The following is a 17,627-nucleotide window of genomic DNA, read 5'->3' as shown; positions in this document are numbered from 1 at the left end:
GGGAAATAATATACTCTGTGAGTGACAAGGGGGCTGAAGGAGGGGAGAAATGTTGAACAAACGCCAAGAATGAGTCACAAGTGCGAAAACTCAGGCTTTGAGAGGTTACATAACTGGCGATGTCATCTAGGGAAAAAAGTGACAGATCAAAACTCAACCCACGGGGATTCCCTCATGGTCCAGTGGATCAGAATCTGCCTGCCAATGCAGGAGATATGGATGGGTTCGATCCCTGGTCTGGGAAGTTTGCACATGCCATGGGGAAGCTAAGCCCATGCTCCACAACTACTGAGCCTGCGTTCTAGAGCCTGGGAGTCACAGCCACTGAAGCCAGGGCACCTGAGAGCCTGTGCTCTGCAACAAGAGAAGCCATGTAATTAGAAGCCTGTGAACCTCAACGAGGTAAAAACCCACACAGCAACGAAGACCCAGCATAGCCAAAAAATAAATAAATAATAAGAAAAAAAAGACTCAACCCATGTCTTTCTGACCCAAACTCTTCATCTTTCCAGGAATCATGCCTGGGGTGTCTTATGGGGCAACTTCACACAAGTTAGGTGTTTCGCTCAACAACCCTATCAAACTTGTGGTACTATTTCTTCATTTTGAATGAGAAAAGCGAAGTTACTTTGCCCGAAGTCACACAGCCAGTGACTGGAAGAATCTAAACCAGAGCCGGGTCTCCTGACCCCTGATCGTTTTCCCACTCACCCAGGCTGACAATCTGCCAGTGCTGAGCTGGGGACTTGAGAAGTTCAGCTGGGGACAGCCACTCACAACTGGCTCAACGGGCATGGCCGTGTTTCAGTGCCTGGTGTCTATGTCATAGCAAACACAGGTAAGCCGATGCTGTTAAGAGCATCTTCGAAGGCGCTGGAGTATCAGATCTCTGGTTACCTGCCGGAGCAGGAGCTAAGGGTGGGAAGAGCATACACCTGAGCCAAAGAGAGAGGAGCTGGGTTCTCACCCTCAAAGCTCCTGAAGAACAAAGAGACTACTTAAGGCTAGAGAGGAAGTTGGGGGGGGGGGGGTTGTTGAGGAGGGACAATTGACATTAATTTAGAAACCCGGAAAACACATGATGCTCCAAGTGGCACGGACCAGAGGAGGGACTGTTCTCTCACTGGTGGGAAATGGTACCCATGCCCTCAGAAGAGCAAAACCTGAACTCGGAGTAGAATTCCCCAATGGGCCTGTTAGGGGAAGCACACTGACTGAAACCGCCCACCCTGACCACCATAGTAGCCATTTGTGTGTGTTATTTTACGGCAGGAGATCCTGTCTTAAACTAATAGGCCATCCCCAACCAGAAAAGTTGGGGAAAAGTCAAAAGGAGATGCCACATGTCCAACTACCTCCCAGAATCCTTTTTGCTGACGTCCATCTTGGCTGAGCAACGTGTGAGCCACCGGGAAGGACCCTGAGCCAGAACGATTGGCCAAAGACAACCTAGAAACAAATCCCATCACCATAAAACCTGAGACTGTGAGTCACGTGGCAGAGCAGTTCTCCTTGGTCCTTTTACCCTAATGCTGTCTGCCCAGGCACCCCTTCCCAATTAAGTCTCTTGCTTTGTCAGCATGTGTGTTTCCTCAGACAATTCATTTCCAAGTGTCAGACAAGAGCCCACTCTCGGGCCCTGCACGGGTCACCCTGCATGTGTCCCAGGGGGGTTGCAATAGCTGGGGAGTCAGTGAGCCAGCTGGAAGACTGTCAGAGAAAAGAGGGGCATGAAACAGAGTGCCCTCAAAGTTGTTGGGAGAATTGGTCTATTGAAAGGGAGATAGTCCACGAGACAAGAACTGAACCCAGGAGTAAGCTCTCAACACCAGGCCAGTGGATTCCTTGAACTCTTGTCTAGGCAGTGATGGTGCCAGGGGCTGTGAGGGAGAATTTCAGGACACAAAAGGGAAGAACCCAGAAGAGGAGGAAAATGTTAGTGGAGGTCACCAGGATAGAAAAGGGGAAGGTTCCATTCCAAGGCACTGGAGGTGGCTGATCTCGGTTCTAATCATACTGACTGGCTGCCTTTAGTGCTGGGTAAGGTCAGAGCTAGCTGGGGTCTGCAGCCCACCCAGAGGGTCACTTGGAGACAAAATCTTGCACTGCTATCAACCCACTCCTCGGGTCTAGGTAAAAAGTACATCGGAGCACACAGTCTCCAGCCTGCTCTCTTAATCAAACCATCATCATGAGTAATAATTATACCCTGGGAAACAGCAGAGTGACTAAAAAAGCTGCACCCCTCCCCCAACACCACCCCCTCACACGGCTCAGAGCTTTGTGCTGGGTGCCTAGCGCCCCGGAAGCTGAAGCCACCATTTTCTCCTGTGAGCCCTCTGTGCACCTTCGGTGACTGTACAGGCTCTAGTGTCTGATGCATGGGAATAGAAAGGCTCTCAGTTGGCTACAGAGCTGATCCTGCCAGGCTGCTGACAGAGTGAACTGGGGGCAGGAGTAAGGGGTACGGGTTGGGGGCAAGATGCAAATTCTGTCTCATATGTGATTGCATGCTGGTGAGACAGTCCATGTGAGAAGCGGATTTCAGCCCCTCAGAAGAAGGACTTTATCACCAGGAAAAAAAAAAAATATTCCTTCCCCATCAGCTCAGATTAACTCTAAGTGTGAATACAGAATGATAAGGAGAGCTGACACTTATGGGATGCCTACCATGTGCCTGATAAAGGACTGAATGTCTTATGTACGGTCAAGGCGATGAAGCTGGTGCCTAAGTCCATCTGGGAGATGAAAACACTGGACTAGTCCATCCAAGTTGGAGGGCCTCCCAGGTGGTGCTAGTGGTAAAGAACCTGCCTGCCAATGCAGGAGACATAAGAGACATAAGTTTGATCCCTGGGTCGGGAAGATCCCCTGGAGGAGGGCATAGCAACCCTCTCCAGTATTCTTGCCTGGGAAATCCCTTGGACAGAGGAGCCTGGTAGGCTACAGTCCATGGGGTCACAAAGAGTCAGACACCACTGAAGTGACTTAGCACAGCACAGCAGTCCATCCAAGTTAGTAAACGTCCACTCCCCCAGCGCCCTGACTGCCTACCTGGTCCATCCCCCAGGTTACCCATGACCACTGACATATTGGGCTGGGTTCTGTTAGATTCCTGCCCAGGCCTTAGCAGCTCTTAATATTTTGACTATTACTCCTGGTATCCCCTCACAGAAAGCCCTGTCATCATCTCCATCTCAGAGACGAGGAAGAGAGGGAGACAGGGCTTGGCCAAGCCAATGTCATACCATGAGTCCCAGAGCTGAAGCTGAAACCTGGGCTGGCTGACCAAGTCCAAGCACTGGCCCACAAAACCACCAACCACATTAGTGTTTCGGAGACCATTACCCATCTCCCTGCTCCTCCCCTTTTACTCTAGAACTGGCCCAGAGTCTAAGAGAAACTCTCGATCAGGAGCCAGCAAGAACTTGTGTTAATTACCATCCCTTCTGCCCGCACACCTTGGCGATTGCCCATCTCTACTCCAGCCTCCTTGGATTATCCATATCCATTCCATTTACCTGGGAGGCTGGGACCACATGGTCCCCGAGCCTAGGATTCCTGGGCAGGGAGAAAACTAGGGGTCGGGAGACCTACCATGCAGGGTTCGCCCAAGATACACTCCTTCCCCTCCCCTACCTCCGTTGTTCTTAATAGTATCTGAACACATGGAACTCCTCCATCACCCCAGAGGGCTTATGGGCTGAGAGACATACTTTTCCAGGGTCCTCTGAGCCAGGGGAAATGGGTGGGAACTGTCGTAGGAGGCTGTAGACTGACACATGTGGGGGTTTGTGTCTGTGAGGCACGAGTGATGCTAGGACAGGCCACATGGTGCCCAGTACCCGAAGATCTTCCATAAGCTGGACACTGCTGAGTCCAGGCTAGAGGTATGGGATGAATGATGTCCACGGAAAGATCTGCTCGGTCCAAGCACTTCACTCACATCAACAATCACTAGGTGTGGATTGGCTGTTTTCCTTGAGAAGGTAATAGTGGCCTCCCCAACCCACTACGCACACGGATGTGAGGGTTGGACCATAAAGAAGGCTAAGTGCCGAAGAACTGATGCTTTTGAACTGTGGTGCTGGAGAAGACTCTTGAGAGTTCCCTTGGACTGGAAGGAGATCAAACCAGTCAATCCTAAAGGAAATCAACCCTGAATATTCATAAGAAGCAGTGATGCTGAAGCTGAAGCTCCAATACTTGGGCCGCCTGATGCAAAGAGCTGACTCATTGGTAAAGATCCTGATGGTGGGAAAGATTGAGGGCAGGAGAAGAAGGGGGTGACAGAGGATGAGATGACTGGATGGCATCATCGACTCAGTGAACATGAGTTTGAGCAAGCTCGGGGAGATGGTGAAGGACAGGGAAGAGTGCCGTGCTGCAGTCCATGGGGTTGCAAAGAGTTGGACACGACTTAGCTACTGAACAACAACAACCCGCTACAAGGGGTCTATAGCAAATTTAGGGACTTCTGGGGCTTCCCTCATAACTCAGTAAAGAATCTGTCTGCAATGCAGGAGACATGGGTTCAATTCATGGGTCAGGAAGATCCCCTGGAGAAGGAAATGGTAACCCACTCTATTCTCTGCCTGGAGAATCCTATGGACAGAGGAGCCTGGCAGGCTGCAGTCCATGGGGTCGAAAGAGTCAGACATGACTTAACAATTAAACCACCACCACCAAGGAAGTTCAGTGATACAGATGCCTTTTCTGTGGAATTGACCATGGTCTAGATCATGCAGACATGCGGGACAAATGCATATTTATCTGAGAGTGGGCTCCTTGGAACGTGTCACCAGTGGAACACCTGTAACCATCTCATGGCACAGAGTTCCTCTGAATACTGTTTGGTAAATGCTGCTCTAAGAGCTGGGGACAAAATGCTTATCACTGGGCAGGAGGATGGAGAGATTCAGCCACTGGAAAGAGGGGCCATTTTTAACCCAGCGGTTCTCATAGGGAAACACACTTTCTATTTCCTCTTTCTCTTAACAGATTCTTAGCTCCTTCCAGGTTCCCTTTCAGGGTGTCAGTTAATTTGCCCTTACAAACACCCCCATAAAAGTCAAAACAAGGCATCCTTACTTCTACCCCTGAGCTCTATTTTCCTAATAAGTTACTCAGTATAAAAATGGGTACGTTGGGCTTCCCTAGTGGTCTAGTGGTTGACTGCCAATGCAGGGGACACAGGTTCAATCCCCAGTCTGGGAAGATCCCACAGGCAGCAGAGCAACTAAGCCCATTCACCACAACTACTGAAGCCCATGCACCTAGAGTCTAAGCCTGAACACAGCAACAAAGAGTAGCCCCAGCTGGAGGCAGCTAGAGAAAGTCCAGGCACAGCAATGAAGACCCAGTACAGTCAAATAAATAAATATTTTAAAATATAAAAATGGGAATATTGACAGCCAAATTTTATGGCACATTTGTCTCTGTCAGCCACTGTGCTAGCTGTTTACCTGGATGCTCCCTGTTACTTCACTCACATTTCCTTTCAGTTGATTCTTTGAATCATTCCCCTCCCCTCGCGCCCCTCACCCCACCACCAGTGTCCTCCAATAGAAGAGCTGGTTATCTCTTCCCTTGAAGCAGGGCATCTAGGCAGCAGGTCAAAGACAAAGTTGAAAAATGAGCCAGGCTCTCCCTCTCAGGAGCTAACCCACTCTATCCCTCGGAGCGAGATCCCCACCACATATTTCCCCTGGGACCTCTGTGTGCTCAATCACTCAGTAGTGTTCGGATCCACATGACCCCATGGACTGTTGCCCGCTGGGCTCTGTCCATGGGATTTCCCAGGCAAGAATACTGGAGTGGGTTGCCATTTCCTATTCCAGGGCAACTTCCTGATCCAGGGATCGAACCCACATCTCCTGCACTGGCAGACGGATTCTTTACCACTGTGCCACCTGGGAAGACTTTGGTATCTCTGCTGCTGCTGCTGCTGCTGCTACTTCGCTTTAGCCGTGTCTGACCCTGTGAGATCCCATAGACGGCAGCCCATCAGGCTCCCCCGTCCCTGGGATTCTCCAGGCAAGTGTACTGGAGTGGGTTGCCATTGCCTTCTCCATGCTACCTCTGAGCACTCAATAAATAAAAACAGAAATAAATGAGCCCCAAGTCCTTTGAGGATGCTACTTTGGTCACCCCTGGAAAAGTGTTACAAAGATTAATATCTACCACTTTTTCTTCAGCATTCCCTGGGTAATTTACATACATACCAGGGATCCAGCCTATAACCTGGACAAACAGGTACTCTCATCCTCATTTCTGAGAAGAGGTTCTGGGGCTGTTAGGAGCTAAGTGGTTTATGGGGGTCTCACAGCAGGCAGGTGGCCAAGCTGGCATTTGACCAGGTCCACTCAGCTCCAAAGACTAAGGAATTGTTTTTGTTTGGTTTTGTTTTTAAGAGACAACATGGTCAATTAGTGGACAAGCCCCAAAGTGGAATCTAGGAGGACTGACTACAAGATGATATGTCCTGAGACTGTTCCCTTGGTGCCTGCACACTACCCACCCCTCACTTCCAAGCACAGTAGCATCCTCAGCTTTCTCTCAGACCAGTGGTCCCTAGCCTCCGGGATCTAATGCCTGGGGATCCAAGGTGGAACTGATGTAAAAGTCATAGAAATAAAATGCACAACAAATGCGCTTGAGTCATCCTGAAACCATACCTCCCCCCTTCCCAGTCTGTGGAAAGATTGTCTTCCATGAAATGATTACCTGGTACCCAAAAGATTGGGGACCACTGTACTGGAAGACAGATGCCAGATAAAATACCAGACGTCCTGTTACACCTGAATTTCAGATCAACAGTGAATAATGTTTTAGTACAAGTATGTCCCAAAGAGTGCATGGGACATACTCTTACTTGACAAATACACTGTTGCTTATCTGAGATTCAAATCCAAGTGTTCCGTATTTTCATTTGCTAAATCTGGAAGCCCCGCCCTTGAGTCAAGTCAGAGGCTGCCGGCTCTAGGGCTTGAGTGACAGGAGTTGCCATGGCAGCCCGAGCAGACCCTCCTGGAGCTTCTCTCTCCACCTCTGCAGCGCCCCTGCACTCTCCACGCACTGAACACCCCGAGCTACTTTCAGTTTCCTGGGTGCATCATGCTGTTTCTGGCCTCCAAGTCTCAGCACTTGCTGTGCCCTGTGCTGTTTATCCCCCTCTTTCCCTCCCAGACTAATTCTACTGATCTTTCAGGTCTCCACTTAGAGCCACTTTCACCAGGAAGCCTTCCTGGATACCCTGACCAGTTAGTTCCTCCCACAGTCCCCAGAACTGGGCGGTCAGCACCTGCTGCTTTCCTCCCCACAGCACTGCTGGTGGGTGGGTGGGTTGGGGGGTGCGGATGGTGCACACCGTGGTCCCCGACGCCCAGTGCTAACACCTGGCCTGGGGTAGGAAGTCAGCCAATGTGTACAGAATGAAGGAATGAGAGCCCAGTGTCCTGCCAGAGCTTGTCTCTTGGTGTGTCTACTTCCCTCCCTCCGTCCATCTTCACTCACTTTTTCATCTCTGCCTCCTCTCACCCGCCCCCAGAGGAGTTGTGAAATCTGGGGTTAGGTCCACAACTGCATTCCTTGCCCTCGAGGGAGGGGCCTCCTCCTGCCCCTTCCCTCGTCTTTGGCACCAACTGCCCCTGAGGGCTCATGTCCAGCTACAGGTCGGGGGAAGCTCTTCTCTGCTCTGGCTTCTGAGTGCCCCTGGTGAGTGTCCCCTGCGTTCCAAATTCTGTTCCTTCCTCTCCTGACCCTTGGAGGAGTCTAACTGGATTGAGCACCAAGTTTGGGGTGCAGGGAGTAGAGAGTGTCAGATGGCTGAGGGTTAGGGCAGTTGGTGGGGTTCTTGCTGGGCTCAGAACAGCACCCATATGCTGCCTGTTTGCCCACGCACCGCCTGCCAGGAGGAGAAAGCGGCAGGGAGCTTAACTCTTTAGAGGTATTCCCAAGTAGTTCAACAGAGACCCAGGGCGGCAGCGGGTGTTAACTTTAGTCCCCCAGGGCACACAGGTACTCTTTCTCTCTCTCTCTCTTTCTCACACACACACACACACACACACACACACGAGTCCTGCCTCTACGCCCTTGCAGAGCCCTGCTCGCTTCCAGTCGGGGGTGCAACATACAGAAGATGCCTCGTGGGGTGATCAGGTGGGGGAACAAGAATCCAATGCGGGGAGCCGCGGGGTGTTCATGGGCCCGTGACCGGGGTGGGCGCGCTGTCTTCAGGGGCAGGGGCGGGGGGTGGGGGTGCAGCGCGGGGCGCGGGCAAAGGCTCTAAGGCAGGAGTGGAAGGTCTATTCTGAAAGCTCTCTGATCTGACCTTTGCAGGCAGGCGGCCCTTCTGAGTCCTCTCATCATAACCCCGGCCTTCCCTGTCTGAACCCGATAAGAGAACTAAGAGGGGAAAGAAAACACCCTTGAGTTTCAAATTAACTCCCCAAATAGACTCCTTCTCCCCCAATAGACTCCTTCTCCCCCTGGCCGAGGGCTAGCCGGCCCAGAGGCTCCCACTTTCTGGGTCCGCGGTCCGGGAGTCGCCCCCCACCCCTCCTTCGTCCAGCCTCCAACTTCTGGCCGGGCGCTCGGCGCCGATCGATCGCGGGAGGGGACTCACTCGGGACGAAGCGCCGGCTCCAGTGGCGGCGGCTGCGGCTTCTCCTCTGCTTGGCCAGGTGCGGCGGGGGCTAGGCAGGTAAGGGGCGCTTCCGAAGGGGCTCGCGGCGGCTCGGGAGGCCTCCGCTGAGTAAGAGCGCTGACAGGTTTGTGTTTTCCCCTTCTCCTCCTCCGGCTTAACCACACCCCTGCCGCTCTCCTCCCCACTTCCTTAAAGGGTGGGGTGTGTTGTCTGCGGTGCGGAGCGTGTGTGGCTCCAGCCTCTTACCATAAACTCTGAAATAGACGCCGCTGCCAATTCCCGGAGCTGCACGTGCCCACCTGGGAGGGGGCCGTCTCTGCCACTCCCAACCCCACGTGGGGTCTCCTGATTGTCTTTGTCACCACCGCTTCCACCTCGTGAGCAGTTGAGTACCCCCAACTCCACCCCTCCTCGCTCTACCTTCCTCTCCACTGGGAAGCTTTCCTCTTAGCTCCCAGGTCTGTTGCAGAGCTAGAGACTGTTAGCAGCCTGCCACTCCCAGCATCGGTGTCCCTCCGGGTCTCTTCAAGTCCTAAAGTGCTGCTTTGGTGGGGTGGAGTGGGGGCACCAGAGATCAGGTGACTGTCACCAGGGGCTTTGGCAGAACTGGTCCAGGGGTCTGAATGCCATGGACCGGTTCCTGCACTGCAACAGCCAGGACCAGAGGCACAATAGTCATAGATGCTGGGCAGCCTTTCCTCGTCCCCTCTCCACATCAGTCCACTTGGTTTGTTGACCAAGAGTCTGATTTGCCTCTTCACTTAGGCCAGGAGGGCAGCAAGAGTCGAGGCAGTGACTCAAGGGCACTTAGTAACCCCTTTATCTGTCACTAGAAAGAGTCTAGACTTTTTCTTGAGTAGGAGCAGGTGAACAGGACTTAGCATAAAGTCAAAAAGCTGGTGTGTCACTGAGCATTCCTCACCTTCTCGAAGTTCCTCTCCAGAGCCCCACCCCAAACTTCTTCATTCTGTATCCTGAGAAGAACTGGAATCTCCCACACTGTTAAAGGATGCTCTTCACAAAGGCGTCTCTGAGCACGGCGCCCCCTGGTGTTGTGCAGCTGCCTATGACAGCCCAGTGTACACTACAACCAGCCCCAGTCTTCCTCCCCCCACCCCCAGCACTTCCAAACTCAGAGAACAAGCCACCCCAGGAGAAAAGCCAGCATTTGGTTAGTATGTCTAAATGCCAATCACTGTGCCAAGGAACACTCAGTTTACATTTTATCTATGTTAACATTTCCTTTCATTCTTCCCATTTTCTGAAAAGAAAACAGATTTAGATTAAAACGTCCAAGGCTGCAAAATCAGAAAGTCAAAGTTTCCTGTAAGTATGATCAGTGGACTGTCTGTAGCTCGTAAAATGCAGATACTTGGATGTGACTCTGGGGCTACTGAAAATCAGAATCTCTGAGCCTGGGACCCACCCACTCATGCAGGGTAACTTACAACCCATCTGTTGGAACTCACAGCCTTGTTAATTGCATACACTGATCAGCCGTGTTCTCAGCACCAAGTATTGCCGGGGTCCACAAAGCAGTGAGAAGACACACAAGTAGGTATCCAGGGATACCTTGGCTAGGGCTTGGGCAACAAAGCGAGTCAGATAGGGTAAACTGGAGTTAGTAGGGGACTTATGGGGGACGATGAGGCGCTAACTGACCACTCTATGAGGAACTTGTCAGAGGGCATCAGAAAGCGGGTGACCTGATTGTCTTCCTGGCATGGGAATGAGGTGATGAAGGTCCAGTGGTGTGAAGGCACAGGAACCTGTGTAAACTGTGGAGAGTTTGGTGCCAGGTCTTGACAGTGGGTACTCAAGAGCAAAGCTACTCCAGACTGGTTTAATAAAAGGTGAATTTGTGTATGCTGCCTCTGTGTGGCCAAATCCATGAACTACATGAAGACGTTTTCAGATATTTAGATTGTTGAAGTCTTTAGCAAATTTTTTTGAAGCTCCAAAATCTAGCTCCTGGAATTGTAGCATCACAGGTTTTATTTGTGAAAGAGGCCTTGAGGAATTCCCTGCAATGTATAACTCCATCTTCAGATCTTCTTATACTCTGTCCAATGTGTGTGTGCTCAATCGTGTCTGACTCTTTGCAACCCCATGGACTGAAGCCCACCAGGCTCCTCTGATCATGGAATTTCCCAGGCAAGAATACTGGAAGGGGTTGCCATTTCCTCCTCCAGGGGATCTTCTAGACATAGGGATAGTACCTGTGTCCGTTGCACTCCTGCATTGGCAGGTGGATTCACCTTTGACTCTCCTTTATTGCCCCATAGTCATTCAGTCCCTAGGTTCTTGGAATCCTTCTAAGCATCTTTCCTATTCATCATTTTCATTCTAGTCCTATTGCCCCTACCATGGGTCACGGTCTGTTTGTTTTATGCCTAGACTTTAGAAAAGAATCCTTTTGATCTTCCCACACTGCTATCTGGACTTCAGTAAAGTGGTCTGATCAGGTGATGAGCTTCCAGTTGGCATCTGAAACCACAGGAATAGGTGCGATGGTCTGGGACAGCAGTGAGATGGAGCAGAGATCTTAAGGTCTGGCTCTTGCCAGGAGCAAACTTAGTGAAGAGGCAACAGTTGGGTCGGGGGGGGGGGTTAATGAATGAAATAGAAGTGTGAACATAGAGGCAGCATGTTGGCTGAAAGGAAAATTGAAGACATGGGGTGCTGAGGCGCTTGTGGGTTGAAACATGGCTATGTAATCATTTGCTTAAGATGCAGGTTTAAATGCACATGGAAGGATCCAGTCGAGAAGGAAGATGTGAACTTGAGCAGGTGGAATCCTTCTCTCTGAGCTCATATCTCCTAATCTAGAAGATTAAGGACTACCTTCACTGCCTATTTCATAAGGTTCTGTGATGCTTAAGTTAACAACTACGAAAATGCTATAAAATACTATAATTATTATTTTTAGAGTGATAGGAATTAAATAGGATGGGATTAGTGGGGAGATTTACATATGTATCTGTTATATGTATACAGTTTATTGAGTGTTCACTATGACGAGCACTTTTACCCATCATATAAGTAATCTTCACAACAGTTCAGGTTGATTATAATACTCCTATTTTGCAGAAAGGTAAAGGAGGCTTGGAGAAGGTAAATAAAAAATTTGTCCACCACCCAGGTGGTAAAGAGAGAAGCTGAATCCATTTGCTGGGCCATGATGGTAGTGATTGGAATCTCTCCACTATGGACAATGGAGTTAAATCACATAATATAAATTTACTATTACAATTCATTTCATTTTAAAAGGACAGCATGGTTATAAATGTCCTGAACAAAAAAAAAAAAAAGAAAAAACTCATGGGCACAAGGACTAAATAACTAAGTTGTTCATGACCCAAAGCCATCTGCCTCTAATTTAACCAGGTACCACTAAGTGTACTAAATGGGCCACGGCTGAAGGCAAGATGAAGGACTCAAAACCACACCCTTGACTTCTAAAGAACCCTTTATTCCATCCACAAAAGCATTCCTGCTTGTCCTCCTCTCTTCACTTATAGTGGTATCCCTGATTTTTAGTTGGCCAGAGGCTGCCCAAAATAAAGACTGCCTTTCCCAGTCTGCCTTGCAAGTGTGACTGGGTGATTATGTTCTGGGTGATGGCTGGTGAGTAGACATATGTGTGCAGCATCAGGACCAAGTCCTTCCTTCAATGGGTATGCCCTCCACTAGTCCGTTTTCCACTTCCACCTGATGATGGAACCTGAAGCAGTCTTCTTGGCCTGTGTGTTTGAGAATAGCTAAGCAACATGAGAGATGAAGCCTGGGTCCCTGTTGAATGCCATCAAGCCAGCATGCTGGCCCCAGACTTGGCCTGGACCTGGGTAAACTTTTTACATGAGAGAGAAAGAAACACTTCAGTTGTTCAGGTTACTACTGCCTTGAGGCTTTTCTGTTGAAAACTAAAGCCCAAACTGCATCTTTTAGCCCATTTGAATATACCATCATTTAGTTCATTTTTTAAATATACAAATTAAGGCAGAACCTCTACATCCCCATATATAAAATGGGAATAATTGACAGAGTTGTGAGAAGACTAGAAATAATACATGGAAGTTTTCTTGCTAGTGCTATGGTTCATAGTGGACAATAATGGGAGGTATTATAACCTGATGTAAGTTTAAAAAATGTGTTCCTGAAATAAAAATGATGGTTACTTTGAAATATTCCATATCCTGCTTCCAAAAGTGTAGGGAAAAGAGAAACAAAAACAGCAAAATTTAGAACTGACATAAGATGAATGATGGGTATGTGGGGGTTAATTATACTATTCTCTCTAACACTGTGTTTGAAAATATTCATAGTAAAAAAGTTAAAATAAATAAAATCTTTCCACAGAGCGGGGGAAAAAGAATTCCGGGACATAATCCAAAGTATCTCCTTTGGAAAAATAAAATGATATTAAATGAACTGAGAAATTAATTTGGGTACCCAAGTGGAAGGGCAGATGGATAAGGCAGAAGAGTGTTTTTGTTTTCAGCAGTTTCCACAGCCTGGGGCACTGCTGCCAGCCCTTCTGTAGCCCCTCAAGGTGGAGGCAGGTCAGTGGGCCCTGGGATGCTCCTGGAGGGTGCCTGCATGGAAGGGGAGCCCGCCTTGCCCACTCGGGGTCAGCTCTGTGTCCTGTGACTTTGACTTTGGTTTTCAATCCTTAGCCCCACCTGTGGATGAACTCACCAGGTCCCCTCACCTCCAGCCTATGGAAAAGCTCTGAGGTAACAAATGACTGTGTGAATCTTGTTTTGCCATTGCTAATGCCAGAGATTCTAACACACATGGCTATCAGCTCCCAGCCCACACTATGCTAGAAGCATCAACTAGGAAGAAGTGCAGGTTGGTATAGGCAGGCTCTAATAAACAGAGAAAGAAAGAAAGCCCAGCCAATGCAAGAACCTGCAAATCACAGGGATCTGTGGCCACTGAAGGGGCAGAGAAAAAGAATCCTGCACACTTCATTAACTTCTGAGGGCACCCCATTATTACCCAGCCTAGCCCAGTGATTATTGTCTATTTTGGTAAGTCATGAAGAAAAGTTTAAATGATATTCTGCATCCTCTATTTTAGAGAGAGAAAAGCACATGATGTAATTAAAAAAAATTTTCTGTTGAAAATGTTTGCCATAAAATAATTGAGGGCTTAAAGATAAATTTTAGGAACATGGAACATCGGTTTAGATTTCATTTTGTCAAGTTGTCAAGTTGCAGTCTGTACCAGAGTATTTTTACCACCCTCGCTCCTCCACAAGGAGTAGCAGTAATGTGTAGCCTTCACTGGGGACCTCCAAGTGTTATTGTTAGTCGCTCAGTTGTGTCTGACTCCTTGAGACCCCATGGACTATGGCCTGCCAGGCTCCTCTGTCCATGGGATTCTCCAGGCAAGAATACTGGAATGAATATCCATTCTCTTCTCCAGGGAATCTTCCAGACCCAAGGATTGAACCCAGGTTTCCTGCACTGGAGGCAGATTCTTTACTGCCTGCGCCACCAGGGGGGACCTCCAAACAACGGGTCAAAACCCCAAATGCTGATGGAGGCAGGGAGTGTGAGGGAAGCTGGCTAGATGGGGAACATGGCAAACAGGAACAAATGTTCCTCCTACAGGGAGCAGCTGCTATTCAGCTCAAGTCTCCTGCCATGTAGAAGAGGGAGCTTAATGTGGCAATTGTAGACAGATCTTTCCTTCTTTAAGAGCAAAGGCAGACTGGTTATTCAAAAAGGAAATTAAGAAAATATTTTCATTTACAATAGTATCAACAAGGATAAAATGAAGGTGAAAGACTTGTACACTGAGAATTGTAAAACACTGCTGTAAGAAATCATCAGTTCAGTTCAGTTCAGTCTCTCAGTCGTGTCTGACTCTTTGTGACCCCATGGACTGGAGCATGCCAGGCTTCCCTGTCCATCACCAACTCCTGGAGATTCCTCAAACTCATGTCCATCGAGTCAGTGATGCCATCTAACCGTCTCATCCTCTGTCGTCCCCTTCTCCTGCCTTCGATCTTTCCCAGCTTCACAGTCTTTTCCAATGAGTCTGCTCTTCTCATCAGGTGGCCAAAGTATTGGGGTTTCAGCTTCAACGTCAGTCCTTCCAATGAATATTCAGGACTGATTTCCTTTAGGATGGACTGGTTGGATCTCCTTGCAGTCCAAGGGACTCTCAAGAGTCTTCTCCAACACCACAGTTCAAAAGCATCAATTCTTTGACACTCAGCTTTCTTTATGGTCCAACTCTCACACCCATACATGACTACTAGAAAAACCATAGCTTTGACTAGACGGACCTTTGTTGGCAAAGTAATGTCTCTGCTTTTTAATATGCTGTCTAGGTCAGTCATAGCTTTTCTTCCAAGGAACAAGTGTCTTTTAATTTCATGGCTACAGTCACCATCTGTCTATCACTGTTTCCATTGTTTCCCCATCTGTTTGCCATTAAGTGATGGGACCAGGTGCCATGATCTTCATTTTTTGAATGTTGAGTTTTAGGCCAGCTTTTTCACTCTCCTCTTTCACTTTCATCAAGAGGCTCTTTAGTTCTTCTTCACTTTCTGCCATAAGGGTGGTGTCATCTGCATATCTGAGGTTATTGATATTTCTCCTGGCAATCTTGATTCCAGCTTGTGCTTCATCCAGCCCAGCATTTTGCATGATGTACTCTGCATATAAGTTTAATAAACAGGGTGACAATATACAGCTTTGACGTACTCCTTTCCCAATTTGGAAGTAATCATAGTACACAAGTAAATGGAAAGATATCCTGCATTCATAGATTGGAAGACAATATTGTTAAGATGGCAATACTACTCCCAAGCTATCTACAGATTTAATGCAATCCCTATGAAAATCTGAACACCATTTAATACAGAAATAGATTAAAAAAAAACCATCCTAAAATTAATATGGAATCTGAACAGACCCCAACACTCAAAATAATCTTTAAAAACAAAAACAGAGTTGGAGGTCTCATACTTCCAGATTTATAAACTCGTTACAAAGCTGCGGTAATCAAAACAGTATGGTACCAGCATAAAGACAGGCATATGCTACTGCTACTGCTAAGTCACTTCAGTCGTGTCCGGCTCTGTGTGATACCATAGACAGCAGCCCATCAGGCTCCCCCGTCCCTGGGATTCTCCAGGCAAGAACACTGGAGTGGGTTGCCATTTCCTTCTCCAGTGCATGAAAGTGAAAAGTCAAAGTAAAGTTGCTCAGTCGTGTCCGACCCTCAGCGATCCCATGGACTGCAGTCTTCCAGGCTCCTCCATCCACAGGATTCTCCAGGCAGGAGTACCGGAGTGGGGTGCTATTGAGAGTTAAGAAATGAACCCTTGCATATTCGGTCAAATGGTCTTCAACAAGGGTGCCAAGACCATTCAATGGGGAAAGGACAGTCTCGTCAACAAATGGTGGTGTGAAAACTGGATATCCACATACAAAAGAATGAAGCTGGACCCTTCCTTTACTTCATGTACAAAAAATTAATTCAAAATACAATGAATACTTACACATAAGATCTAAAACTATAAAGTTATTAGAACAAAACATAGGGAAAAACTTTCATGACATTGGGAATGATTTCTTGGATATGACATCAAAAGCACAGGCAACAAAAATAAAAAGAGATAAATTTGACTGCATCAAACTAAAAAAAATTCTGTGAAGCAAAATAAAATGGATGGTAACAAAATGATATAATGGGAGAAGATATTTTTCAAGTGATCTGGTAAGGGGATAATACTCAGAATATATAAAGAACTCAAACAACTCAACAACAAAAACATCAAATAACCTGATTTTAAAAGGGGCAAAAGACTTCATAGACATTTCCCTAAAGATGATATCCAGGTGGCCAACAAACATGGGAAAAGATGTTCAACATCACTAATCAATAGGGAAATGCAGATCAAAAACACACGCAGATATTACCTCACATCCATTAGGATGCCTACCACTAAAAAAGAAAGAAAGAAAGAAAATAACAAATGTTGGCCAGGAGGTAGAGAAATTTGGAATCCTTGGGCACTGTTGTTGGGAATGTTAAGATGGTGAATCTGTTGCAGACAACAGTATGTCAGTTCCTAAAAAAAGTAAAAATCAATCCAGGGATTCCACTTCTGGGCATATACTCTAAAGAATTGAAGACAGGGTCCCAAAGAGATATTTGTACACTCATGTTCACAGCAGCATCATTCACAATAGCCATAAGGTGGGAGCAACCCAAATGTCCATCAATAGATGAATGGGTTAGCAAAAATGTGGTACATATATACAGTGGAATATTATTCAGCTTAAAAAAAGGAGGGAAACTTTAAGATACGCTACCAGATGAATGAACTTTGAGAACATTATGCTTAGTGAGATAAGCCAGTCACTAAAAGACAACTATTATTTGATTCCCCATATCTGCGGTACCTAGCCTAGTCAAATTGTTAAGAGACCCAAAGTAGACTGGTGGTGCCAGGGAGAGGGGAAAGGAGGAAGAGGCTATTTGTTTAAAGGGTTCAGAGTTTCAGTTTTACAAGATGAGAAGTTCTGGGCATTGTGTTGCACAATAATGGGAATATACTTCATACTACTGAACTGTACTTAAAAATGCCCGCTGCTGCTGCTAAGTCGCTTTAGTCGTGTCCGACTCTGTGCGACCCCAGAGACCCCACCAGGCTCCCCCATCCCTGGGATGGACAATTTTATGCTTATTTTAGCACAATTAATTTTTTTTTAAACAATGGGAAAGCAAAGTTAAAAAAAATTTTAATGGAAAATCTCCGAATTTGCATATGATGGCAACTGTTTTGAGCCCCTAGTTGCCTATTTCGTGGTGATTTCCCCCTCTTTGGTAATAAATAGCCAAGCCCCAGATGTATCTCAGTGATGATCTCTGCAGCACTTGATTCAGGTAAAACCTAATTGATTCAGGCCAGTCATAGTAGCCTCATCTCCCTTGCTGGTGATGGATTTAGAGG

At 47.6% G+C, this 17,627-nt stretch overlaps 1 protein-coding gene across 3 annotated transcripts in view; it reads right to left on the bottom strand.

Annotated features, from left to right (window-relative positions):
• The window catches only part of PTK2B (protein tyrosine kinase 2 beta), a 139,431-nt gene extending 130,567 nt beyond the window's left edge, over positions 1-8,864 (bottom strand). The window contains exon 1 of one of the 3 annotated variants that reach the window (XM_055578788.1): positions 8,627-8,864. The gene's annotated coding sequence lies outside the window, so the exon portion shown is untranslated. The remainder of the gene's footprint in view (positions 1-8,626) is intronic. The other 2 variants (XM_055578785.1, XM_055578789.1) reach the window with 2 other exon arrangements.
• Between the last annotated feature and the right edge of the window lie 8,763 nt (positions 8,865-17,627).

This window comes from Bubalus kerabau, chromosome 4, assembly GCF_029407905.1.
Source record: "Bubalus kerabau isolate K-KA32 ecotype Philippines breed swamp buffalo chromosome 4, PCC_UOA_SB_1v2, whole genome shotgun sequence".
Classification (NCBI taxonomy): Eukaryota; Metazoa; Chordata; class Mammalia; order Artiodactyla; family Bovidae; genus Bubalus; species Bubalus kerabau.
This window is presented reverse-complemented; position numbering and strand designations above follow the sequence as displayed.